Raw genomic sequence first — 12903 nt, 5'->3', positions numbered from 1 at the left:
TGTTATGTTGTCACTAAGTTCCATAAATATATCTGCTTTATAAAAAAAAAAAAAAAAAAAAGTGTTTCATAAAAGTGTTTTATAAACTCCACATCATAAAGAACAATAAGCTGCCACTTTATTAAGGAAAAAAGCACTAAAAGCAAAAGAAAAAATGAAATATTACTGGACTCTGTGTGTAAAGATATCTCTATCCATCTTACTCAGTCAGTCTAATGGTAGTATCTAAAAGGAAAACAACTTTCATGAACACCAAAGACAGACATATTTTTTCATCTGACACTCTTAAGTATCATTTATGAGCTGATTCTTCATGAGACCTGGCTCTTCACCTCTTTATTTCAGTCATGTGTACTACTGGATTGTTAAAATACAAAGTGCAAGTTTTAAAAAATAAGAGAGGAGGAGGCCATATATTCCATCCCATTTTTGTCCATCATACATCTGTAAAATCTGGTTATATTAGCTATTATTTAATTGCCAGCTCCACTATGGTCAAAATAATTATTTCAAGAACATATTCATATGTGCATTTTGTTGTTGTTTTCTTTTAACAATATATTTCATATTCATCTTCCTTGTTAGTCTAATAGTTACTGAAGGGCAGCTGCAAGTGGCAATAGCTAGGAGTCATTTAATGAATGCAAACCATCATTGCCATCCTTTCAGAAGACAATGGGCTTCAGGATAATAAACAGATATGGCTCCAAGTGAAAGGTAATTTTCTTCCTCCATGCCTATATACAGCTTGGTTAGAACCTTAACTTGCAGGACTTGCTCAGATTAAAACTCAATGGAACTGAATCAGTCCTCTGATTAATAACTAACCTTAAATGGAAAGCCCATATTATCTTCTTCATCAATGCACTGCCTTAGAACACTCCTAGGGACCAAGGTATAAAATTTGTTTTTCCTTCTTATTCTACATGCTTAATGCTTCAATTTTTCATTATTACCAGAGTGTAATAATGAAACATCCAACAGAACAGTGGACTTTTTGAGCATCTCATATTACTGAAAGAAGCAGAAAAAATAATAGTGAAATCTTGTATGAGAGAAAAAAAAAAAAAAAGAAAGAAAAAGAGAAAGAAAAAGAAATAAAAAAGCAGACAGCTTATTTTTAATCTGTATCAGTAGAACAACAAAAAAACACAGAATCACTTGTGTCTCTATTTCAAGAGAGAGTCTTCCAAAACTGTTGAAACCACTGAGGAATCATAAAAAATATATATATATATATTATTTTCTTTTTGTCATAAAGCATTCTCAGTGCTGCTGGAGAGAATGACATAAATTTAATACCTTTCTCCCAGAGCCGTTTGAAGACATTATTGTATTTCTTTTGCTTCTGAACTTCTCTGAAAATACTTTGAAGGAGATGGAAAACACATGACTACCTTCAGAGTGAATTGGTTGCTTTCTCTGCTGAGAAGAGTGGCATATCATCTGTAACATATGGTAGGTAAACAGCAATAGGTCTAACATAGCTTGAAATGAATTGTATAGTTTAAAATCCTAGCGAAAGATTTATTAAAGAAAAGGTTTTTTTCTTGCATCACACACTCTTGAATTAAAAGCAATTTATTGAATCTCCCCATTCCTGACTGTTGTAGTCCTTATTTGACAGTTGCCACAAACTTTGCCCTTACCCTTACCAACGAATAAACTACAATACGAAAATTAATTTTTACAGTCCTCTTATATGGCATGAATCAGCACTCATGCTGAACACTGATCATCACCAGCTTATACTGAATCAAACCTGACAACACAACAATACAACATTTTTCACTGTTTTAATATATATATATGAGTTTTCAAGACATAGCATACTTGTGTGTGTGCTTGTGTGCATGTGCATACTTCTAGATAAGGCCATCGAATATTATACTACTTTGGTAAGGTGATTCAGTCCCTAGAAACAGGGAGCAAAAAGAGTCAGAGAAGCAGGTAAATAAATCTTCAAAGGACATCAGTGAACAGTCTGAGTTCCAATGTAACTGCTTAAGGGTCACTAAGAAAGAAGAAAATCCTGAAGCACATTGGGTTAAATATAATAAGGTGCTATAGAATGGCTCCCTTTGAGTATCCTTAGACTGAAGATAGAGAAAACCCAATGTTTTCTTGCATGGTGCATACTCCATACTTATTAGGATGGGTAGGTTAACAGTTTAACTAGATCAGTGATAAAAAGTGGTTTGAGTTTCCAGTGAAGACTGTATGATTGACTTGTGTACTAAAGAAAAATGTGCAGGAGCATGCAAAGCATCTAGACGTCATCTTCACAAGGAACTGATCACTGTAGTGAGAATGATGTGTATGGACAGGACATAAAAAAGAGTAAAAGAGAAGTGTCAAGAGGCTGTGTATATTTAATATAGTCACATACCTCAAAAGTGAAGTTAAATCTTTCAGTCTAGGAAAAAGAAAAACAACAGCAACAACAACAACAAGTAGCAATGAAGAACCACCCAAGCAAATGTAAAACCAATGAAGATTAAATAAATAGGTAGTAAAACAACTTTGGAGTTATCAGAGATTCTACATAAATGTTGAAAGTCTAAAAAGTAAGATGCAAGAACTGAATTGAAAGTTTACATATAAATATGTAAGAAATTTGATGGAAGAAATGTACTTAATGAGATAATGAAACAGAGGGAATCAGTATACTTTAGAAATGTAGCATGAGTGTTAAGTTTGTTGTATCAAAATGGAATCTCTGTGAAATTAACTTTCATGCCTGAATAGAAAGAACACAATATTAAGGTCACGTTGTTAATCAGCCAAACGAGATGATGGTAGTAGCTCTGGAGTACAGTGAATAACTAGAAATAATGCACAGACAGAAAACATAACAATAATGGAAGATGAGAGGGCACTTAATAAAATTATCAGGTAAGAGGTTTAAAACAAGCGAAGCACTTTTTCTATTAGTATGTAATTAAATTGTGGAGCTGAATGTGCTGGATGTTCTGGAAGCCAAAAATCTAAACAAATTCCAGAAACCTCTTAGGCATGTTTACTGATGACACATCTATGAGCGCTATTAAGTATTTGGAGAGTCCAAATGCAACCTCCGGGTCAGGAAGTTCCTAAGTCCCTTGCACCTCAAAGTGTATCCAGAAATATATGGCTGTAGTCCTGCCTTGTTCCTGTGCTCTTTTCCTAAGTGACTGCTACATGGCCCCACCAGAGTGAAAGCTGAGCTAAATCAGGCTTTGTTCTGCTCCACTATGGTAGCCTTATGTTCTTAAAAGAGTTGTATAAGATTCCTTTCAGATTGCTTCTTATCTGCAGTATTAGCCTTTCTTCTTTAATTTGAAAATTACTTTATCTTAAGCAAACAGAACATAGTTGTGGTTTTGTTGTTGTTGTTTCCCACAGTTATGATGACAATCACAGAGAAGTTGTTCTTATTTGATCCCAATGCCATGAAAGTATTTGTTAAAAAAGTGATTCTTTGATTATGTAGTTATAACGGGGTAGTGCTAGTTTCATTTGGAGGGAAGGAAGCTGTGCTGCATTCTCAGCAAAGGAGAGCATCTGTAAGACCAGCTGCATTATACTGTCAGATCTGTAAAAAGCAGGTGGAGTGCACCACTGAATTTCATCTGTTTTGCCCCAAGTGGAGAACTTTTGCATTTAAAACTGTTCAAGAGTAACTTAAATTGTATGAATGAAGATGCTGCATTTGGCTCCAGACCACTGCAGTACAGCAGTACACTTACTTCCACATGTCAGAGCCAGGCAAAGTTGTTGGCCTTGTGCTCAGAAAAGTACAGAAACCACTCTGTTCTCTAAAGGTACCAAATGACCTCAAGAAGAAATCTCTAAAACTCAAAGCTTGTAAGAACAATGGTGCTCCTGCTATGCAGTGTAATGCATCCAATGCTTTCCAGGAAGCAGCATATTTTAGCTGCAGAGAGCACGCTACAATGTAGTCTAAGAAAGAGCTAGTTGTCTGCTTACGAATATTAATTACTGGATGGGGAAAACAACTCTCATGTGTGCAAGTAGAAAACAACATTCCACTCAGTGGAAAAAAGTTGTCAACACAGTTATAAAATAAATATACATCATTGGACTTACTTCAGCTGTAAATGTTTTTGACAGAGAATACAGTTAATTCCCTTTAAATCAGATTAGATTTGGCTGACATTGTTTTAAATTGTTTCAAAGTTATTGAAGGCTAACATAAAATCAAAGTAGCTCATGATGAATTATGACAATCAAAAAAATGCACCTTCCAGTAAGAATTTATCAAAGCAAATAGCAATTTATTAACTGGTATAATATTTATTTAAAAACTTTAGGATAAATAGATGAATGAAAAAAATAGTAACAAATATAACAATTTGTTGCTGCAAAACTGTGTATAGCGTTTTTCAGCAAAAACATTTCCTCAGTGTCCCAAGTACAATGAAATAGGCAGAATGCCCATAACTAATTGCGAAAACCAGAGCCTAATGTGTAGCACATGTAGAAAATGTGACACATTTGCATTGGAAAAAAAAAAAGTTTTTTTCAGTCTCAAGATTTCTTTTAACTTGTTCTTCTATAAGCCTAACTATGAACATCAGAGAGATCACAGTTATAATTTAATTTCCATCAATTATCTGTCTGTTTTGTTTGGGTCACAGTGTGTTTATACCTAGTAAATTGAGTGCCATCTCAAATGTTTGAAAGCCGCAGTGAATCTGTTTTGAGCATACAATTAAAAACAGTCTGAATGCAAGAAAAAAAAAAGGTTAAAATGTTGCAGCAAAATCTATAACTAAAAGCAGGTTATGCTCTTATTTTTACAGTCCAGACAGCTCTCTATTACAAAATACCAATACGTGGAAGTACAAAATACTGCTCATGCCTGAATTTGTCATTGCAAGTTTGTTGTAACTGGTTATCTCTAGACTGTGCTATTTCCCCATGGACAAAAAGTAAAATAGCTTGCTCTTTTTGCCTTTCTGTGAAGGAAACCTCTGTCTCCTTCTGTAGAGTGTCAGAATGTTGGATTCTGCTGCACTGAGGCTGAATTCTGCAGATTCCTAGAACTGTAGAGCCACTTTGTCAATGGATGAAATTGCAGCCAGTCACACGGGAATGATATCCAATTATAGCTTTCTGATAAATGCATCATAATGTTACCTAGTTGTATTGTAAAGCTACCATGTATCAGAACTAGTTTCACTCAGAAGTGTTAAACTGCAATGTCAGCCTTTCAGTCCATTATTATTTTGTTATATTATTACACTATGTTTCACACAATCTTTCTTGTGGAAGGAAATGGTTTACAAATCTCTCAATAAAAATAAAAATTAAAAAAAAAAATCTGCAAATTACACTTCATGGAATTTCATGAAGGAACTCATTATGTGTAAATTGACAAATGTATTTATATTTAAAATAACCCTACTTTGTGGGTCATGTCATAAAAGCCAACAATCTGCTTCCTCAACTATATGGCTCAAGTATACAATGGTGAATCAAAGTAGGACTGAGAATATGTCCTGAGGATGCTAGTTATCTAAAAGGAAAATATAAAAAGATATGTTTGAAAATATAAACAGATATTACTGAATTAATGTAACAGAAATGGGAAGATAAGCTCAGTGTCAGTATTGGTACATACCATTTTATACCCATACCTAAGATTCACCTGAGTATAGACTAGAAGCCAAACCTCCTTTCACTAGCATGGGAAATTACCTGCCTCCTAACATCTAAGCAAAAGTGCCGCTGAACCTTTCTTGTTCTCCATCTCACTGACTGCTCAAGTGTTTTGCTTCGGCATAGGAGCCAGAAGGTTTTGCTCCATAATTCACTTTCAGAATAGTAAGGATCTCAATTGGGAGGTAGGACATATGAATTCATATTCCTTCAGAAATACAGAGAAATGGGATCCAAGGCTTTCTATATCCTATGGGAGTGTTTTAACCCAGGGGCTAGACTGAAAAATAAAAATAAAAAATAAAAATAAAAAGAGAGAGAGAGAGAGAACTATATCTATATCTCTTTGCCTACCATTTCTTGTGAATTTTCCAACTTCTACTATTTTTTTTTTTTTTTCCAGATAGATCTGTTTAGTAAGTTCAACCTGCACTTGCAAATAGTTTCAGGATATTTTCAATGACTTGAGGGCAGGGGGTGAAATGTCCAAAGTAATCTGAATTCATACCTCCATGCATCATTAATCTCAACCTACCTCTCTGCTTGTTTGACAAAATAGTGACAAAACTGCATATAGTATAGTAATGGCTACAGGTGAAGAGTCTGGTTGAAGTTAATTGACTGTTTGTATAGCATTTGATGTTCTAAAACTTGTACTTTGTTACCTGTAATTTTGGTCATTTCACTCATGGGATAATATACCTCTGCTGGACATGATCCAGAAAACCTCAAGATAAATAAAAAGATAGAGGGAGAAATATATAAAAGGTAAAGAACTGCATACAAACATTTTGATGTCCTCCAAGCACGATGTTCACTGTATTTTGGTTTTTCTGTTTCGCAGTCACAACCCTATTTATATAAATCATTTTGCTTCTTCAGTAGGAATGTAATACTCATCAGAGAGAGACTGAGTGTACAAAGTCATAAGATTTTACATAATATATATCCTAACTTTACAGAATCTATCCTTAGAAACAGTTGGAATTTTCCTTTATTATACTGCTTTGAATTTACTTAGATTTTCCTATAATCATTCAGTTTGCTATGACTTTGCTGCTGACAGTTCTGAGCTAGTCCAATGACTCCGTCACCTCTAAGGTATTGATCTGTCTGACATCTGATTCAACCTGTTCGTGGTTATCTGGAGTGCTCCAAAGACAGATCACAAAGATTTGTTACCTCTCTGGCACAAAATGGCTGGGAGAATAGCACTTCCCCAATCAACAGTCAAGTTAGTCTTTGGAGACTGGGGGATTTTATTTTTTTAATTACAAGAGAACTATTGTATTAGTACAAGAATTGTAGTATGTATGTGTTGGTCTTAAAAAGATTTCACCACACACAAATTACATGTATTATAAACAAAATAAATATGTTTTTATGTGGGTGTCGAGAATACTCAGGGAGAACAGGTGAGTCACCAATATTTGGGTCAGTAGAAATAAAGCACAACTCATGATGTCAGTCAGGCAGGAGGAAAGGGGTGGGGAAGGCTGAAAACGAACTCAGAGCAAGACAATAGGCTGGATTAACTCCAGACACAGCATGGAAATCACTGAGCATAACATTGACAAGATGCATCATAATGTGTGTTGATGTGCTAGAGACAACACTAAGAACGTGTCTTGTACTGTAATTAATGAAGAAGTAGTCAGGAAAGAAAAAAAAAAAAAAAAGATTTTCAAAGTAGAGCTGTATTTTTGTGTAAAATAAAACTCTGATGCCTAGACATCTTAGTTAACATATTACAAGCAAAGTTGTATCAACTAAATTACTTTAAGTTCTTGAACCAGAGAAATAACATTTTGTCTCTTTTATACTGTGAGATTTTGGAAAAAGGACTATTTTTCTTTGATGTTTTCCTCAGGCACCAAGAGGTGAATTCATTCTTAATTCTTGCATTCATTTTTAATATATTCAGGGTATGCACAAACTATATGATAGGGACCCTCCTATATAGTTCTTATAGGTCATACAAAGGGTCATAGGTGGGAGACACCTATCTTTGAAATGAAAGTGGCTAAAAGTAAATGTAGAGACGTTTCCAGGTTGGTGGAATAGAAGTGAAAGATTCACCACCTACTCAAAGATGAGATATGTAGAAAGAAGAGACCTGGAAAAGAAGTGTTAACCAAATGAATGGCAGAGAGAGAAAATCAGATTCATGGTTCTAGCCATCACAGTTAGTAATATATGTTAGAAACTGGAGTTAGGAAGGAGAAGAAATAAAGAATCTTGTTATGAATCCTGGCCTGATTCTGAAGCTTTTGGCATTTGGGAAATGTGTTATAGCATATAATAGAATAATTTATTTATTTATCTGTTTATTTTCCAATAATAATAATAATAACCTTGTTAGTGAACTATAGTTCCTCAGATGCAAAATCAGTAGTGTATTATGCTCTCAAGTCCTTCATTAACATATTTCATTTCTGAATCAGTTTCCCCCAAGAATCATGAAAATGATTCCATTACCATTCTCATTTTGGTATTTTCCTTGAGCCTTCTTGATCTTTTTAGGAATTCATTGCTGAATGGAATGAATATATGCACTGCATGGTATTCCTCACTCTGCTTTCTCCGAAGCCTGTATTTTTGCAGGTCATATTGATAGGTTTCAATTAGAAAGGGGGAAACTGAAAGCAGAGTTACTGAGCAAAGATGTGAGTTGGTTGGGAATACACTTTATATTCCCAGAAATATTGAATGACCCTAGGCATTAGGAAATCACTTCTCCTTTCCAGACAAAAGCTTTTCCACTTCTGTCATAAAAATATTGTTGGCCTCACTTGCAAAATTATTTTGATATATACGGTTCTGCAATTGTGCATTATATTCCCTCATTTTTACTGACTTCAGTCATGTGTTGATAACTGGTTTGGCTAAAGTTCTTTCTCAGTTTGTTTCAATAGCAACTTACTTAATTAACTATAAACTAATTCCACTCAGGGATCAATTTCTTCAGGTCAATTTTTTCTGTGGCCCACTTTACTTGCTTTGTTTGTTACTTTTTCCATACCTTTCTCTCACAGCCTAGAAAGGGAAAGCTAGTTGAAAGAGATACAAAGTCAGTTTTGCCCAAATTAATGTAGCATTCAGAAATACGCATGCAGGCATGACAAAGAAGAGGGGAGTTTTCAAAAGTTTCATAATTGATGGGGCAAGGAATATAGGAACTCCAAAGAAATTGCTGAAAGAACAGTTAGGTGAAGCTCAAAAGGGAAGAAGAAACTGCAGATATTGACCTTCTTCTTGAGATACTCAAGAAGGATCAATAATATTCAGAGTTCCACAGATATAACACATAGTGAAAGGGAAAAAAAAAAAAAAAAAAAAAAAAAAACCAAACCAAAACAAAAAACTATAATCAGAATCATGTGGAACATCATAAAGTACCCTTAGATAGGAGGAATTTCCAGTGCAAAGTGAGGACTGAAACTGAGGCTTAAAAATCCTTAAGCAATTTACGTTTCAAGAGCTAGTCAGGGAACAGGAAGGATAATATCACTGCTTGTGCTTAAAAAGAGACTACGAAGTCAAATATGTATGGTGTCTAGAAGGAGGGAAACAGTGGTGATTCTGTAGAGAGAAAAAGCGCAAGTAGAGGTTAAATAGTAAGTTAATAATGAATAATATAGTTTAATATGTTGAAATAATACCATACAAAATAGAAAATATAATCATGGTGATTGAAAAGTGATGCTTTCCAAACAAAACTAAGCCAGAACTAGTTCCAGAAGACACAAAAAAGGATCAGAGAGCTAGAACAGAGTTCTCATTTTGCCACTGAAGACAAATCAGGTCTTAGACTGCAGTCTATTGCAGTCTATTTTATCTTTTAATTTCCACTATGAGATGTGTTTGATCTGTGATCATACTACTGATTTAGTGTCACTCAAATGTGTTTAGACTTGTTTTTCATGTTTTGTATTATCAGTGAGGATTAAGACCAGTATACTTCATTTCTTTCTCAACAGTGAAATAAAAAGTGCTTTTGTTTATACACATGTATGTATAAATGTGTATACGCATGTATGTGAAAATGTGCACTTAGATGCACAAATATTCTGATTTACTGAACTGATATTATATGTAATGCAAGTAATGATGAATGAGCAATCCTATGAATCAGGAAAAACTAAGTTATAAGCTGTATTCACAGGCACAGATGTTTTCAGTGTAGCTTCACCTAAAATGTTTATACATTCATTTGTAATATGTGTTGCTTATCTTGAATCACTTCAGTGTGTCTTCAGTCTTTGCAGAGAAGAAACTCCTTGACTTGCTTATATTTTTAAGATTGAAGGTCTTCCATAAAAGAAAGTAGCACTTCAGTGCCTTAGGATCACTCTAAACCACACTCACTGATTTGAAATTATTGTAGCACTTTACTTTTTGTTATAAGTGTCTTTCTTTGTAAATGGTAGGGGTTCTGGGCTTGCAAACGAGAAAATAATTTAAAATTATCGGTGTGCTTCACATTTTTAGGAGACCTTCATTCTTCCAAAATAGAATTCCAATTTGTGAAGCGCTCCAATAATTTTAAATTGCTGTGTATTCTAGATCCAAACCCTAATCTTTCCAAAGTGAAAAGCTTTTAAAACTGTTGAAGCCCTTTAATAATTTTGAATTAGATCACAGATACATGACTAAACTTTTAATTTAGTTTTATTTAAAATATTTAAATAAAAAACTAACCTGAACTAACCATGGAAATACAAGCTCAAATCATGTCGTCAGTTTCTGCTTTTAACTCTTGAATTTGTAGCAGTATCATGATAAAGCTTTTAGCAGTTTTGAAATGGATGTTGTCTTCATTTTGTGCCACATACCAAATATATGTAGAGCTTGGACTACTTGCAGATTTTTAAGCTGTTGTATATGTGGCCGACAAAAAACAGCTGTAGTTATCATTGACAGAATCAGCTGTTGATCTACTGTGCTATGCTAAGAAAGCCAGAGGCAGCAGCTGATCAGCACTTGGAGAGCCAGCTGTTCCCCCAGTTCTTCTTTTTATCTTCTACATCAGCAAAAATGTATTTTGCAAGCTGGTTTTTAAGGCTTTACAATGTATGCCTGAGTCGTTTATGCACATGACTTTTGCTGTCCATCCCCAGCCTGCCCAGGATTATGAAGGCCTAATATGCAGTGTATAAATAATTATGCATAAAGCAAGGATAAAGTTAGAGAATGCAGTTTATCTACCTTTAAATACAACCTGCTGGATACTCAAAACAATTATGTATGTAAAATCATTGACCCAAACTTTTCTGTACATTTACAAACCAGAAACAGGAGCAGCATCCCAACCAAAGCCAAAATTTTATGCAGAGCACCTCTCTAATTCTATATCAAACCATCTGAATGTTCACAAATGTGATAGAACAGAAGTGAAATCTGTATGCCCATTTTGTTGTTTTTATGTATTGACACGTGAATTGAACCTATACAGACACAGATATAAAACTGGGAGATGAATATGTCAAATTGGTCAAAAATACATTCAAATACAAATATACATCCATATTCACAGGACTGCACCAACATATCAGTGAGCTTCTTTATATTTAAAATTAAGAATAACATGTTTTTGTTGAACCTGTTAAAGAGTAATAGAAGGAAGATCAATGCCTGACATCATTTTTTTAAAGAAGGGCTGCATTTACTGATACATTCTGTTTTGCAATGCTCCACTGATGCCAATCACTTTAATCAGCTGGCTAAACTCAGTTCTTGCCTGCTGTGCATACCTGAAGAGGTACAAACAAGCAAAGCATACTGGTGAAATTGGCTCAATATGTTACAAATAAAATTAACAAGCGTTAAGCTTAACAGTTCAGCAAACAGAATCAAAAGTAAACAGATATTCAGGTGTCCTGAAAATGAAACAGAAAAATGGATTTCTGTGTTTGTTTTTGTTTTTGCAAGAAGTATTTGTAAAAAGTACAAGCAAACAAAAAGTACAAAGATATTGTTCTTAATTCAGATAAAGTGAAATTTCTCTTAAATCTTCCTTTACATGAATATATATTTTTCTTTACCTTTTAAAAATAATATGTTCTATCTTATAATATATATAATTATAATAATATATTTTATATTATAACTATTATAATAACAATTTCTAAATAATTAAAATAAACAAATGATATAATTTATTATTATATTAATAAATGAATAATTTCTAAAAAAAAGCTGTTGAACACTCAATTCAAACTTTTGATATGAAGAAGTGATCCAAACTTAGTGATTTTTGTCTGGTCACCCTTTCAACACTAAAATTCCAAAGCAGCTGTAAAGTGCCTCTAAATAAATTAAGATGGTGGATGACCCCAACCTAGAGTAAAGATATTTTGTGATGTCAAAGCTACTGCCGTTTCCAGTTATGAATAAAGCCCAAACGTATCTATGAATAACAGGAGTAGTTTTACAGTTTTCATGGAAAGTCTTTCATGTAGGTCTGCTATGAGAGTAATACTTTTTCTTGTACTCAGTTACACTTCTTTCTGCTAAAGTCACCTCCAAAATCTCAAAGTTCATCCTGGAAGTGGAGATGTGTCTCTCCTTTTGTACAACATGTGTAAGAAGATAGGATTAATTAGTTTCCAGATTTTCTGGTGGTTCCACGTTCTCATTTCTGGGAGCCCAGCTTTAGTCTGTAACTACACTGTGAGCAGATTCACTTAGTCTGTTGGATTTATCCCAAAATCTTACAGTAAAGGGTCATGTTATAGCTGTGGATTTGACTCAGAGAATCTTCATGATGAAATCCTGAGCCAGCTGTCATCCTTATCACCTCTGGAAAAGAAGAGCAGCATTCGTATAATTTTAAACTCTACCGTTATTCTGACCTGCCTACCTGAGCCCCCTGTTGCAGGTTGACACTCTGCCACCATCAGTTCTTTCTGAACGGGAAACTCTTCTTGTGACACAGAGGAGATCACTGCATTAAGCAACAGTATATAAGAAATGACACATAGGCAGTATAGTTATTCTAGGGTTGATTTTTGCCTATAGACAGATTTTTTTCCATATTTTCAACTACGAAAAGAATTATTAAGAAAATGAACAAACTGGATGACCAGTGAGAGAAACAAGTACTCACAGAAAGAGAGAAAGAGAGAGAGAGAAAGAGAGAAAGAAAAAAAAAGAAAGAAAGAAAGAAAGAAAGAAAGAAAGAAAGAAAGAAAGAAAGAAAGAAAGAAAGAAAGAAAGAAAGAAAGGAAGGAAGGAAGG

General features: G+C 34.2%; 1 protein-coding gene across 6 annotated transcripts in view; it reads left to right on the top strand.

Annotated features, from left to right (window-relative positions):
* Window positions 1-12903, top strand: part of ADGRB3 (adhesion G protein-coupled receptor B3) — a 467103-nt gene that overhangs the window by 327585 nt on the left and 126615 nt on the right. The window lies entirely within an intron of this gene.

Source organism: Oxyura jamaicensis, chromosome 3 (assembly GCF_011077185.1).
Source record: "Oxyura jamaicensis isolate SHBP4307 breed ruddy duck chromosome 3, BPBGC_Ojam_1.0, whole genome shotgun sequence".
Classification (NCBI taxonomy): Eukaryota; Metazoa; Chordata; class Aves; order Anseriformes; family Anatidae; genus Oxyura; species Oxyura jamaicensis.
This window is presented reverse-complemented; position numbering and strand designations above follow the sequence as displayed.